Here is a 13,561-nt window from a genome sequence, read left to right as displayed (position 1 = left end):
ATCAATTAAAAAAAAATCAAGAATTGCCCATCTCAACGTCCGTTTTCTAGGATATGAACTTTCAAGTGAAGGTTAAAGCCTGGCAGCCAACTTTTTAGAAAAGTGTGCGCTGCTCCAACCTCCAAAAACGCTCAAGAATTTACATTCGGTTCTAGGTTTCCTGAATTTTGGAAGAATTTACATTCTAAACTACATAGAAAGGGTTAAACCTCTCTACGAATTAATCAAACCTCATTTTAAAACAGTAAATTGGACACAAAAACACACAGAAATTTTGCGTTCACTACAAACAGACATGTTAGCAACAAAACGTTTACAAACATGCGTAAATGTACGCAACTTAGTGAACCGAATCATTCCGGGTCAATGCGGATTCACCTACTTAACTATTAACGAAGGTGAAAAAATACCAATTGCATACAAATAACATTTGTATACACAAGCAGAAATTAAATTTACATCAATAGAAAAAATTCTGACAGCAGTTCAAACCGCTGTAGGGAAAACACATTATGGTCATAACACCAGCCTTAGAGGCAGTGACAAAAGCAAGCATTCCCAATGCTAAAGCTTTACATCCGAGATGGATACAATGGGTTAATTCGCTTACTGCAACTGATGTTGAATACATTTTTGATCCTTATTTAAAAACACAAGCATTCCTGCAATAGGAACAAGAATGTCCTTTGGCTACTGAAATTCTGCCTCTAGAAGAGTATGAATGTATAACTTATACTGACAGATCTGCACAACGCGCTACTGGGGGTAAACAAGCTTATAGTGCAGCAAGCGCAATCGTTAAAGGTCGTACGTGCGATGGCAAATTTAGACCTATGGTCACGAGAACGCAAACTCTAGGAGATTGTACAGTTCAGTGAGCTGAACTGCAACCATTCAAAATGTCACTTGAAAATACGGATCGCGAATTCCCCACACTCTTTGTGTGCAATTCCTTTTATTGTGTTCAATCATTCAATGAATATTTACAGAATTGGCTTCAAAATGGTTTCATAGATGCAAAAGGTGGCACAATCAAGCATAAAACGCTTTGGGAACAGATAGTTCAGTTGTGAAATGGATTACAAAACACTCACGTGATACACACGCTGAGTCATCAACGTAATGGCGTTCACATTGAAGGGAACTCATTGGCTGATGAAGCCGTGAAGGGGCTGTGCAATCGGCTTCCGTAGCTGTAATCACTTGTCCAGAAACAAAAATAGACAATGAAATAATGCTGCCTGTCAATGCGACAGGCAAGGGCAGCGGTGCAGCGTTACCTAAAGGGTTTCCACTCAAATACTCATATATAACTGATGCGAACAATGTTCCGTTTGCTCGAATCCCTGGAGTGGGGGATAGGGTAATTCCAAACATGGAACATAGATTAGGACTAATCCTAGCAGCACATGAAGGGCTCGCCTCTGCTCATGCAGGTGTTTCGGCCACAGTGTCATTATTAAAACAATGATACTGGTGGCCCGGCCATAGAAAGCACACCAGAAATTATGTTTTGGACTGTGAAATCTGTCAAAATATGAAAGTCTCTACTGTGAAACGTCCTGCGCAGACGCCCATGTTAATCTCAGATAAACCATTAGCGTGTGTTTACCTGGACCACTGTGGTCCCTTACAAAGGGATGGTAACTATAAATATATCATGGTTGCAGTGGATTTGTGTTCAAGGTTCCTTTGGATGTGGCCTCAGCACTTGGCCGACGCTCGAACTGTTATAAAATATTTGCGAGTCTTTTTTGGCACATACGCAATTGGCACGCAACATTCTGACCAGGGCCCTGCGTTTAGCTCTCAAGTTTACAAAGAAGCCATGGCCAGTTTGGGCGTTGCATTGCGGTACTCTAGTCCATTCCATCCTGAGGGAAATTTGGTTGTGGAGAGAAAAAACTGGGACATAAAGCAATCTATAACAGCTAGGGTATTAGATTTGGGTGACGGGTGGGTCAAACATCTAATAAGTGTCCAACGTAGTCTTAATAACTTGCCAAGAAGTTCTCTATGGGGTATCACTCCATAGGAGGTCCTATTTGGGAAGAGAATGTTGGTCCCGGACCTTGATTTTCACACATCAGTGGTGGAAATTAAGAAATTTGATATCAAAGATCGTTTGGCTGTTTTACAGGACTTAAATGAACTAAGAACGAAACAAAGCAACGTGTTCCTGAATCCAACCACCACTGGGGAAAAACCACCCGTCCCAGCAAGACCTGTCTGGATCCCAAAGCTTGAAGATGTAGTCAGAGAAAAGATCGCGGACAAGAAGGAATTTGGGCCTTCTTACAGACAACCAGTACCTGTCCTAGCAATCCATGGAACAAGAACAGTGATACTGCCACCCCTTGCTGAAAAAAAGGCGAACAGGTTTGTGTGCATCGACCTGATCAAACCACACTATGTGGCCGATACTAAGCAGTAGGCCAAGTGGACTCTGCCAATATAGCAGACACACTCGGCTAGCTACTATCCAAGAGGTTCAAACTGAGAGACTCATCACCTTTGAAGAAAAGAAGGACTATGCAACAAAGCTATGGAACTCGTTCCTCTTGAGACCCAAATAACAGTTCATCCTGATACACCTGTTTACAACGAAGTAACAAGTGATCAAGTGGTTTCAGCGATTTCAACGAATCCTGATGCGATTCGAACCATTGACAGAACTGCCTCTGGCTATTTCATCAACTTTTTCTGAGGATCCCAGCGAACCCGAAACAACCCCAGCACAAAGAACTTTCAAAGAACAAGCAACAGACTTTTTCATCACCTAGAAAAGACTCATCTGGTTTCACCATGGAATGAATTATAGATTGTCGAACAAAAGTCCTGTGTACACGTAGAATAGTCAATCAAAAGTAATGTATATTAATAGTAAATCTTGTAAATAAGCATGATAATAGACAGGGTCGACACACAATGGTTGATTTTCCAGTTTTATGCACTTTGAATTTCCTTCAAGAGGAAAATACCAAGGAGAAACCAGCCGACAAGTGTTTTGTCAGTCGGGTGTTAGCCTGTGACTCTTCAGGGCTGGGGATAACAAAATAAGAAATGGTACAGTACATGTGTCCAAAGGTATTACATACCAGAATACCATGACAAGGAAGAATTGTGAAGAATAACACATCCACGTGAGTGAAACCCCTATAAGAAATGTGGAAAGAGCAACAACAAGTGACTCCACACAAATGGAAGAATAAAACAATCAGTGGCATGGTGGAAAACAACATATAAAAGTAAATCATCTCTGAAAAAGAAGGACGAGGAGGTCAAAGGAACAAAAAGGAAAAGAAACATGGACAAAGAATGTTGAAGGAGACAAACTTCTGAGGAAAAAACACTAATTGTTAAACATAAGTGACAGTCTATAAAAATGGACCTGACCACAATGTGAGTTTAGAATATGAACCTCTAATGGTGCAAGTGAGTGGTAAGTGAGTGAAGCCTCAAGGCACCTAGAAAACAAAATTATATATATGCATACTGCATGTCTGTAATAAAATAACCACATTTAGCAACTTCAAATTCGTATTATAAAGAGGAGCCAACAATCATCCGAAACCTAAACTGTAAAAAACATTAATAAATAGACACATTGGTGCATGTCTGTAAAGATTCCTTGAAACGGCCGAAATATTTCCTAAGGAGAAACAGTAACCAGCGCCTTGTAAGCCACATGGTACAAAAAATGTAGCATCAATTTTTCAAAAGCACATAGTTTACATACTATCGGTGTTAGACCTGGCATCATTGGCATGAGTCTCTCCTCCATTTTTTCTGTTTGCCTCCTCTGTTTACAATGTTTTTGCTGGTAAATGCTTTGGGCACTGTGCCACTGCTGATCAGTGCCACAGTGCAAGTGCTCCCTATGTGAAATTGCTGTATTGATTGAATTCCATGTTTGGCTTATTTGGTTTACTGTCAGTCCCTAGTAGAGTGCACCAGGAGTGCCAGGGCTTGTAAATACAAATGCTGCTAGTGGGCCTGCAGCACGTGTTGTGCCACCCACAAGAGCGGCCTAGTAAAAGTATGTCTGAAGGTCTACCATTGCTAGACCACGTGCAGTCTGGTACTGTCACGCAGTCAGCGCAAGTAGACCTACTTGCCAGTCCCTAAACCTTCCCTTAACTTCATGTTAGTCATCCCTATGGTAGGCCCAAGGGCAGGGTGCATTGTAAGCATAAGGTAGGACAAGCCTGACAAGGTTGGCATGTCCTAATAGTGAATTACAGCCATATTCGTTTTTCACTATTGTAAGGTTACCTGCTCTCCATCAGTTAGAATGGGCTGCCAGGATTATTAATGATATAATCCTAGCGGGCTCGGGGAGCATGGTGCAATGTCGAGTTTGGTATCCCTGAACTCAGGGTTTAATAACGCATCCGTTTGGGTGGATGGTTTTTGGACTCTGTGTTTGAAAATAGCACTTTTAGAAAGTAGCTATTTTCTTGTCTAACTGTCTACCGGTCTCTGCTGGTTCTGGTGTGCGTGTGACAGGAGCTGGGTGGCTCCAGAGCTCTGAATGAGTCAGTGTGGGATGAGTGGGGCATTTGCTTTGAGAGTAGGGGAAGAGTAGCTCCTGATAGCCTGCCCTGCCCGATACAATGCTGGCTCCGCCCCCCTGCCAGGCGACTGATGACTCTGTGCCTGCCTGGGACTTTCCTGGCCCACCTCCTGCCGGGCAACTGATGGCCCTGCCCCTGCCAGTGACAATGCTGGCTCCGCTCCTGCTGGGCGGCTGAAGACTCTGCCCTGCACCGTGAATAGGCCAGGTGCTTCGGCCTGGCAACACCCACAACAAACCCAAGATAGGGGAAATTCCCCTGCATGGACAAAGGGATCAAAGCCAAAAAGGGGTATATGAGAACGACCCCTGAACCAAGAATTTAGATCACTTCTGACAAGGAAACCTGAACCAAGGACAAGAAGCCTGCTGATCTAAGGACTGCCTACCCTTTCTGCCAGAGTGCTGTTTGTTGGGGGAATCCTGCATTGCTTCTTTATTTTTGCCAAGGAACCAGGAGAGAGGAACTGTGTGTGTACTCTCAATCTTTGCTAAGAAAATCTCCAAGGGCTGGAAGAGTGCCAGTCTCCTGTTGAAGTCACAGGGCTAAAGGACTTCAGCTGCTTAAACTGCTGTTTGCTGGAACTTGTGAATCCAGCACCTCTGAAAGAATCCAGCAATCTCGACGCCGACGGACGCCGCCGAATCCAGCTCGACATCATGAGTAACGGCTCCAGTGTCCCGCTTCCTCGACGCCGGCCGCCGGGCCCGATCGACGCCAGCAACAACGCCAGTGAGTAGTGAGTTCGGCTCCAGCTCCAAGTGACCTCGTGTCTGCACCGCTGCTGATCGCATCGACTTCGAGCCCTCTCGACGCCGTGAGCGCTGCTCACTCTTGCAACATCGACATCGACGACGCCGTATCCTGCTTCATCTCGTGAGCGCTGCTCCTGCCTGACTTCGGTCGACGCCGCTGCAGATCGCCCCGACTCCGAGGCCCGATCGACGCCGAAGACGCGACGCCGGACATCTCGACGCCGCTGATCATCGAGTGCTTCACTTTTCCAAGGTACTGTGTTGTGGGGGTCTGTGCGACTCCGGGCTCGACGTAGCGCTCCTCGCGGTCGACGCCGAACCTTTGGATTAACTTTGCCTCGACGTCGTGTGACTCCCGTGTGGGTTACATTGTTGCCAAGAACTGTGTTTTAAAGAAGAAGAGTTGCTTTTGATACTAAAGACTTTGTGCTAAGAAGAAACCGTGCTTGAATTATTATTTTTTCCTTCCAAGAGTATTTATTAAGACTGTGGTATATTTTGTCGTTATTTGGTCTTGTGCTAAGCCTTATATAAAAATCCTTATTTTTATAATACTACTGTGTCGTGTCCATTTGTAGTGTATTCACTTTATTACTGTATGTGGTCATAAATGCTTAACGCACTGCCTCTGAGATAAGCCTGTCTGCTTTGCCAAGCTACCAAGGGGGTGAGCAGGGGTTATCTAAGTGTGTGATCCCCTTGCCCTGACTAGAAAAGGTGTGTCCCTATTTGTCAGAAGTGTATACCTCTGCCAACTAGAGACAGCCGCTTCTAACATTGGTGGCAGCGGTGGGATTGAACTTTGCATTTATGACCCATGTGCAGTGATTAGTGTGCGCTACATAGTGAAAGCAGACCATAGCGCAGCCACAATCTGTTTTGGTTGGATATTCTATTTTTGTTCTCCAAATTTCCTGAAACTTTATTTTTGAAACTGCCAGTTTTGACCATGAGTAATGCTGGAGGCACTACACCTGTTGTTGAGGAGGAATTTGATAGGAGTAAGATGAACGACTATCCGTTAAAGAAGCTGAAATCTTTTGCAAGCAGTTGCAAGTTCCTACCACCGGCATTTCAAGGAGGCCCGAGTATCTCAAAGCATTGCAGGCCTGGTTAGAGGCCAGAGATTCCTCTGATCCGGTGGTAGTACCGACAGGGGAAGGGGAGGAGGAGGTGCCAGTGAATGGGCCCACATCCCCTCCTGGCAGCAGTGTTTCCTCCAAAGGTCTTTCTCCTGAAGAAAGAGAAGAAAGGGCGAAAGAGCGAGCTTACAACATGGAAATGGCAAAACTTAAGATAAATGGGCAGTTGGAGATAGAGAATGCAAGAGGCAGGAGAGAAGCTGATCTGGAGATCAAAAGGTTGGAATTTGAAAGGGAAAAGTTTGCTTTGGAGCATGATACCAAGTTGAGGGAGTTGGAGCTCAAAGCTAAAGAGTTAGAATTGAATCCCTCTGGTGGCAGCATCCCATCTGTGCCTGCAGAAAGTAGGTTTTATTTTCCTAAAGATGTGATCAAAGATTTTCAGAAGAATGAAGATATTGGTCAATGGTTTAAAGCATATGAGTTAGCATTGTTGGCCCACCGGGTCCCTGAGAAGGATTGGGGAGCGGGGTTGTGGGGTCGCTTCGTGAATGAGGGAAGAGATACCCTGTTAGACATGCCTGTTGAGGATAGGATGTCTTATGCTCATATGAAAGATGCTTTAATGTTAAGGTATGGCCTAACCCCAGAAAAGTACAGACAGGCCTTTAGAGAATGTAAGAAATTGCCTGGTACGACGTGGGTGGAATATGTATCATATTTTTGCAGAGCCATGGATGGTTGGGTAAAGGGCAGCAAAGTGGAAAGTTATGATGCTCTTTATGATTTGTTTGCTTGGGAGCACTTGTCTAATAACTGTTTTCCAGAGCTGCGCCAGCACCTTATTGATAGCAAGATATCTAACCCTAGAAAACTTGCTGAAGAGGCGGACCGCTGGGTCAGTACCAGAGTCCACAAGGGTCCAGTGGGAGACTCAGCCAAAGGTGGGCAGGGTCCCCAGCAGAAGAGTGGGGGGGACAAGGGTAAACAGAGGGAGTTCCAGAAAGGGCCCCAAAGTAATCCCCAAGGGAACCAAGGGAAGGGTTCCCAGCCTCCCCCGATAAGAAATCAGAGGCCCGACAGGTAAACCTGTTCGTAGGGGCCCAATGACCTGCTTCGCTTGTAAGCAGGTGGGACACCGGTTTTATGATCCCCAGTGTCCCTTGAAGAACTCTAGTGCACCACCACGTGCCGCCCCCCGTCAGTTGGCGAGTGTAGCCCTGGGAGGGGAGGAGATGGTTGCCCATGGAGGGGAGGGTCCCGCAGAGATGTCCCGGGTCTCTCTAGGAGACATGGAATTGGTCCCTCCACCCCCTCTGCCTAGTAACACTAAGAAATATAGGCAGTGGGTGACCATTAATGGCCATAGAGTGGAAGCTCTCAGAGACACTGGAGCGAGTGTGACAGCTGTCAAGTGTCACTTGGTGTCCAGAGAGCAGGTTGTTCCCCACGCATTCTACCCTGTGATAGCTGCTGACAACTCCCAGAGAGAGTGTGAGGTAGCTCAAGTTTCCTTTGAATGGGGGGGAGTTTCAGGTACTCTTCAAGTTGCTGTAAGGCCCGCCATGCCTGTTGATTGTCTCCTGGGCAATGATTTGGAAGACTCCCCTTGGGCTAAGGTGGAGAGGGAGACACATTTGAAAATGTTGGGTGTGCCAGAGTGGGTGTGTGCAACCACTCGATCCATGACAGCAAGTAAGGGTGTTGATGGGGTTCTGGAGCCTGAAAGTATGGCCCAGGACCCAGCTGTGAAGAGAAGAGGCAGGGGGCGCGGGAAACCGTCCCCCATCGTTCCCGTGGTCCAGGAGGAGGCAGACCTTGAGGGGTATGCCCTGGAACCCACAGGTGAACAAGTTGCTGAACTGGGAGACCTACCCGAGCTGACCCACTGGCAGCAGGATGGTGGTCCCTCCAGGGAGGAATTCTGTGCAGAACAGAAAGTGTGCCCTTCTCTTGTGGGTATGAGGCAGCAGGCCTCAGCCCAAACCTCAGGTGATCAGTCAGGGTCACATTTTGTTTACTGGGAGAACGACCTCCTGTATAGCGAGCCTAAGGCTGCTGAGCCTGGGTCAGCCCGTGTGCTGGTGGTACCCCAGCGCTTCAGAGCCTTCCTACTGGGTTTGGCTCATGACGTTCCCTTAGCTGGACATCTGGGGCAAGACAAGACTTATGACAGGCTTGTCACCCATTTTTATTGGCCTCAGATGAGAAGGGATACAGATATCCATTGCAAGACCTGTCAAACTTGCCAGGCAAGTGGGAAAAGCGGGCGGAAGCAGAAGGCTCCCCTCCAACCTTTTCCCGTGGTCAGTACCCCCTTTGACCGGGTGGGGATTGACATTGTTGGGCCCCTGGACCCCAAGACAGCCCTGGGCAACAGGTTCATCCTGGTCTTGGTGGACCATGCCACACGGTACCCGGAAGCCATCCCTCTCAGAACGGTGACGCCCCCGTGGTGGGACGGGCACTGATGGGTGTTTTTTCCCGAATGGGGTTCCCCAGAGAGGTGGTATCAGACCGGGGCACCAACTTCATTTCCAACTATATGAAGTCTTTGTGGAAAGAGTGTGGGGTAACTTACAAGTTCACCACTCCTTACCACCCTCAAGGTAATGGGTTGGTTGAAAGATTCAACCGTACCCTTAAAGGCATGATTATGGGTCTTGAAGAACCAATGAGGCGTAAATGGGACGTCCTCTTGCCATGCCTGTTGTTTGCTTACCGTGAGGTGCCACAGAAGTCTCTAGGGTTCAGCCCCTTTGAGCTTTTGTATGGTCACCCGGTAAGAGGACCTTTGAGTCTGGTCAAAGAAGGCTGGGAGCAATCTCCCAGGAAACCTCCCCAGGATGTATACAGTTACATGCTGGCCTTTAGGAACCAGACTAGGCGCTTCAGAGATCTTGCTCAGGCAAATCTGGAGGCCAGCCAGGAGGAGATGAAGCGGTGGTACGACCAGAAGGCCACTCTGGTAGAGCTTCAGCCTGGACAAAAAGTTTGGGTCATGTCCCCTGTGGAACCTTGTGCGCTCAAGGACAGATGGACTGGACCATTTAAGGTTGTGGAGAAAAAGAGCGATGTCACCTACATGGTGGACTTGGAATCTCCCAGGAACCCCTTGCGGGTCCTGCATGTCAACCGTTTAAAGCCCCACTTAGAAAGGTCCGAAGTGGGCATGCTCCTAGCTACAGATGCTGGAATGGAGGAGGAGAGTGAGCCTCTTCCTGACCTCCTGTCTGCAAAAGAGCAAGATGGGTCAGTGGATGGTGTTGTCCTCTCTGACACACTGACCCCTGAACAGCAGCAGGATTGCCGCCAACTGTTGGGACAATTCCCTGATCTGTTTTCCTTGATTCCTGGTGTCACTCAGTGGTGTGTCCATGATGTGGACACCGGGGACAGCACTCCTGTGAAGCACAAGGCTTACAGAGTGACTGACAAGGTCAGAGCATACATCAAGGAGGAGGTCTCCAAAATGTTTGCCTTAGGGGTGGTTGAGTCCTCTAGCAGTCCTTGGGCCAGCCCAGTGGTCTTGGTCCCAAAGGCTGCAGCGCCTGGTACTTCACCGGAACTTTGGTTCTGTGTGGATTACCGAGGACTCAATTCAGTCACCAAGACTGACGCGCACCCCATCCCCAGAGCTGATGAGCTCATAGATCGGTTGGGGGCTAACGTCTGGGTACTGGCAGATCGCCTTGACTGATGGGGCAAAAGAGAGGTCAGCATTCTCCACACCAGATGGGCACTACCAGTTCCGGGTTATGCCCTTTGGGATGAAGAATGCCCCTGCCACCTTCCAGAGGTTGGTGAACCAGGTCTTGGCTGGACTGGAGGATTTCAGTGCCGCCTACCTGGACGACATCGCAGTGTTCAGCGCCAGCTGGGAGGAGCACTTGCGCCACCTCCAGGAAGTGTTGTTGGCCCTGCGCAGAGCAGGCCTCACAATCAAAGCCAGTAAGTGCCAGATTGGGCAGGGTTCAGTGGTGTACTTGGGGCACCAAGTAGGGAGTGGCAAGGTGGCCCCCCTGCAACCCAAGATTGATACCATCCTGGCATGGGCACCGCCCAAAACCCAGACTCAGGTGAGAGCCTTCTTGGGTCTCACGGGTTATTACAGGAGGTTCGTCAAGGATTATGGTAACATTGTGCACCCCTTGACTTTGCTGACTTCCAGGAAGCAGCCACGACTTGATCTGGACTGACGCCTGTCAGACGGCCTTTGACACCCTGAAAACTGCAATGTGCACAGCACCCATACTCCAGGCACCCGACTTTTCTAAAGAATTTGTTGTCCAGACGGACGCTTCAGAGCATGGCGTGGGGGCTGTCCTAGCTCAGGTGAATGAAGAGGGCCGAGACTTACCTGTAGCCTTCATCAGCAGGAGGTTACTTCCCAGGGAACAGAGGTGGAGTGCGTTAGAGAGAGAAGCATTTGCTGTGGTCTGGGCGCTGAAGAAGCTAAGACCCTACCTGTTTGGGACTCACTTCCGGGTTCAGACAGACCACAGGCCCCTCAGATGGTTGATGCAGATGAGGGGTGAGAATCCAAAGCTGTTGAGGTGGTCCATTTCCCTACAGGGGATGGACTTCACGGTGGAACACCGCCCTGGCACAGATCACGCCAATCCTGATGGTCTGTCCAGATTTTTCCGCCTTAGTGATGAGGACTCCCTAGGGTAAGGGTAGTTCTCCCCACATTTCAGCTGGAGGGGACACGTGTTAGACCTGGCATCATTGGCATGAGTCTCTCCTCCATTTTTTCTGTTTGCCTCCTCTGTTTACGATGTTTTTGCTGGTAAATGCTTTGGGCACTGTGCCACTGCTGATCAGTGCCACAGTGCAAGTGCTCCCTATGTGAAATTGCTGTATTGATTGAATTCCATGTTTGGCTTATTTGGTTTACTGTCAGTCCCTAGTAGAGTGCACCAGGAGTGCCAGGGCTTGTAAATACAAATGCTGCTAGTGGGCCTGCAGCACGTGTTGTGCCACCCACAAGAGCGGCCTAGTAAAAGTATGTCTGAAGGTCTACCATTGCTAGACCACGTGCAGTCTGGTACTGTCACGCAGACTGCGCAAGTACACCTACTTGCCAGTCCCTAAACCTTCCCTTAACTTCATGTTAGTCACCCCTATGGTAGGCCCAAGGGCAGGGTGCATTGTAAGCATAAGGTAGGGCAAGCCTGACAAGGTTGGCATGTCCTAATAGTGAATTACAGCCATATTCGTTTTTCACTATTGTAAGGTTACCTGCTCTCCATCAGTTAGAATGGGCTGCCAGGATTATTAATGCTATAATCCTAGCGGGCTCGGGGAGCATGGTGCAATGTCGAGTTTGGTATCCCTGAACTCAGGGTTTAATAACGCATCCGTTTGGGTGGATGGTTTTTGGACTCTGTGTTTGAAAATAGCACTTTTAGAAAGTAGCTATTTTCTTGTCTAACTGTCTACCGGTCTCTGCTGGTTCTGGTGTGCGTGTGACAGGAGCTGGGTGGCTCCAGAGGTCTGAATGAGTCAGTGTGGGATGAGTGGGGCATTTGCTTTGAGAGTAGGGGAAGAGTAGCTCCTGATAGCCTGCCCTGCCCGATACAATGCTGGCTCCGCCCCCCTGCCAGGCGACTGATGACTCTGTGCCTGCCTGGGACTTTCCTGGCCCACCTCCTGCCGGGCAACTGATGGCCCTGCCCCTGCCAGTGACAATGCTGGCTCCGCTCCTGCTGGGCGGCTGAAGACTCTGCCCTGCACCGTGAATAGGCCAGGTGCTTCGGCCTGGCAACACCCACAACAAACCCAAGATGGGGGAAATTCCCCTGCATGGACAAAGGGATCAAAGCCAAAAAGGGGTATAAGAGAAGGACCCCTGAACCAAGAATTTAGATCACTTCTGACAAGGAAACCTGAACCAAGGACAAGAAGCCTGTTGATCTAAGGACTGCCTACCCCTTCTGCCAGAGTGCTGTTTGATGGGGGAATCCTGCATTGCTTCTTTATTTTTGCCAAGGAACCAGGAGAGAGGAACTGTGTGTGTACTCTCAATCTTTGCTAAGAAAATCTCCAAGGGCTGGAAGAGTGCCAGTCTCCTGTTGAAGTCACAGTGCTAAAGGACTTCATCTGCTTAAAGTGCTGTTTGCTGGAACTTGTGAATCCAGCACCTCTGAAAGAATCCAGCAATCTCGACGCCGACGGACGCCGCCGAATCCAGCTCGACATCGTGAGTAACGGCTCCAGTGTCCCGCTTCCTCGACGCCGGCCGCCGGGCCCGATCGACGCCAGCAACAACGCCAGTGAGTAGTGAGTTCAGCTCCAGCTCCACGTGACCTCGTGCCTGCACCGATGCTGATCGCATCGACTTCGAGCCCTCTCGACGCCGTGAGCGCTGCTCACTCTTGCAACATCGACATCGACGACGCCGTATCCTGCTTCATCTCGTGAGCGCTGCTCCTGCCTGACTTCGGTCGACGCCGCTGCAGATCGCCCCGACTCCGAGGCCCGATCAACGCCGAAGACGCGACGCCGGACATCTCAACGCCGCTGATCATCGAGTGCTTCACTTTTCCAAGGTACTGTGTTGTGGCGGTCTGTGCGACTCCGGGCTCGACGTAGCGCTCCTCGCGGTCGACGCCGAACCTTTGGATTAACTTTGCCTCGACGTCGTGTGACTCCCGTGTGGGTTACATTGTTGCCAAGAACTGTGTTTTAAAGAAGAAGAGTTGCTTTTGATACTAAAGACTTTGTGCTAAGAAGAAACCGTGCTTGAATTATTATTTTTTCCTTCCAAGAGTATTTATTAAGACTGTGGTATATTTTGTCGTTATTTGGTCTTGTGCTAAGCCTTATATAAAAATCCTTATTTTTATAATACTACTGTGTCGTGTCCATTTGTAGTGTATTCACTTTATTACTGTATGTGGTCATAAATGCTTAACGCACTGCCTCTGAGATAAGCCTGTCTGCTTTGCCAAGCTACCAAGGGGGTGAGCAGGGGTTATCTAAGTGTGTGATCCCCTTGCCCTGACTAGAAAAGGTGTGTCCCTATTTGTCAGAAGTGTATACCTCTGCCAACTAGAGACAGTCGCTTCTAACAATCGGTAATGACGGTTACCATTGTTTGTTTTTGTTCGTTTTGACTAGCTTCTGAACATGCTCTCCATTT

Source organism: Lissotriton helveticus, chromosome 1_2 (genome assembly GCF_964261635.1).
Source record: "Lissotriton helveticus chromosome 1_2, aLisHel1.1, whole genome shotgun sequence".
In the NCBI taxonomy this organism is placed as follows: Eukaryota; Metazoa; Chordata; class Amphibia; order Caudata; family Salamandridae; genus Lissotriton; species Lissotriton helveticus.
This window is presented reverse-complemented; position numbering follows the sequence as displayed.